This window comes from Moschus berezovskii, chromosome 2 (genome assembly GCF_049115385.1).
Source record: "Moschus berezovskii isolate FMDL1 chromosome 2, NW_MosBer_1.0, whole genome shotgun sequence".
NCBI lineage: Eukaryota > Metazoa > Chordata > Mammalia > Artiodactyla > Moschidae > Moschus > Moschus berezovskii.
In genome coordinates this window covers 59,508,209-59,510,036 of record NC_142461.1, presented here as the reverse complement: position 1 = coordinate 59,510,036, position 1,828 = coordinate 59,508,209, and the positions used below count along the sequence as shown (strand labels likewise).

The 1,828-nt window shown below is 37.1% G+C and overlaps 1 pseudogene; it reads left to right on the top strand.

Annotated features, from left to right (window-relative positions):
• The first annotated feature begins 615 nt into the window (after nt 1-615).
• On the top strand, nt 616-1,289 carry LOC129538304 (sentrin-specific protease 8-like; annotated as a pseudogene).
• The last annotated feature ends 539 nt before the right edge of the window (nt 1,290-1,828 follow it).

Below are 1,828 nucleotides of genomic sequence, written 5' to 3'. Positions count from 1 at the left end.
CTAATAAATTCCAAGGGTAAATATTTAAGTAGCTTCCTTTTTTCTTTATTTTGGTCTGATTTATTATAGAAAATCAAGACAGAGTGATCTTGAGTAAAAGGGAGTTTTTTTTTTTTTTTCCCACAACTTTAAAAATTTTCCTTTTGTCCTCTCATTTTTTCTTCTTTTTTTCCTAAGGACAAAATTAAATACACACTTCCTTTAATTTTAGGTATATATTTGGCAATACATTTGCATGTATTTTCAAAGATGTTTCAACAGTTGCAATCCTAATTCTCCATTAGAGTTTTGACTGAAAACAATGCTAAAGTAAAGTCTTATGTCCTTGGTGGGGGAGGACACGTCTTCACTATTTATGTTCCATAGGGTTTTTAACTTAGTTCAGGCTATAAATAAAGACAGAATGCAATGCTTAACCTGCAAAAGCTTGTTTTTAACTGGGCAAAGCTATGTGACAAATATAATGAAGATCAAATGAGAATATTCACCATGAAAACTGTTTCTATCAATGGTCTGAATATTACAGAATTCCTAATAAAAATTCTAATTACTTTTCCAGCCAGTACAGAGTTGCTTGGAGGTTGGAAGGGATGATGAGGTCCAAAGCAGCTTCTAGAATTTCTGAACACCCCTGGTCAGTACAACATGGATCCAGAAGTCTTGAGTTACATGGACAGTGTATTGCGGCAATTAGATGTCTCACTACTGGATCCTCCAAGCTGGCTCAATGACCATGATACTGGGTTTGCCTTTGAGTACTTTGCCAATAGTCAATTTCATGACTGCACTGACCGTGTCTGCTTCATCAGCCCCAAAGTTACTCAGTTAGTTCATCAAGTGCACTGGCAACCCAGCAGAGATCACCATGTTCCTTGAGCCGTTGAACATCCCAAACAAAAGAGTTATATTTTTAGCCATCAATGATAATTCCACACATGCAGCTGGGGGAACCCACTGGAGCTTGTTGGTTTATCGGCAAGATAACAATGGACATTTTTCATTATGATTCTCATGGTAGTATTAACTCATTCCGTGCAAAGCAGGTAGCAGAGAAACTAGAAGCTTACTTAAGAAGAAAAGGAAACAAACTGGCCTTTGTGGCAGAGAAAGCCCCTGCTCAACAAAACAGCTATGACTGTGGGATGTACGTGATATGTAACACTGAGGTCTTGTATCAGAACTTCTTTAGACAACAGCCAGAATCACTACTGTAGCTACTCGCTCCTACATAAATCACAAAGAAGAGAGAAGAATGGAAATATCTCATTGCCAGACTTGTGAAAAATTAGCTGTTGAAATATATTTGACTTTTAAAGTCTCTTCTTTCTGCTGTCCCCATGTATTGGATGGCTGCAGTCTCAGTGCCTGAGGGAAGATGCCTGGGAGAGAAAAGCTTAGAATATTTACTTTATCCTGAGAGAAGGTTGTCCTCTGTATTATTCTAATGAAAAGTTGTACTTTAACCCTAACTGCAGAGCAATATTAATCACCAAAATTGATTAATTCCCTTTCAGACTCTCTTATCCACATTGGCTTATTCCAAAGGGGGAAAAATTGATCTGTAAAACATATTAAGAATATTTGAAATCTAGAAGCAAGAAGAAAATCATAGAGCAACCAAAAAACTTATCACACAGCCCACATATTTCAAGAGATCAACTGACTAGAAGCAGATTTCAAGACCTAACCTAATTCAACATCAAAGTATTATCAGTTACTCAGTTGTGTGATACCTCTTGCATTCAACAAGCAAAGGCTTTCCCAGCTATAACCTTTGCCAATACTTGATAAAGGTAGTGTTAGCCCATAGTTGCCCATCTGATTCCTG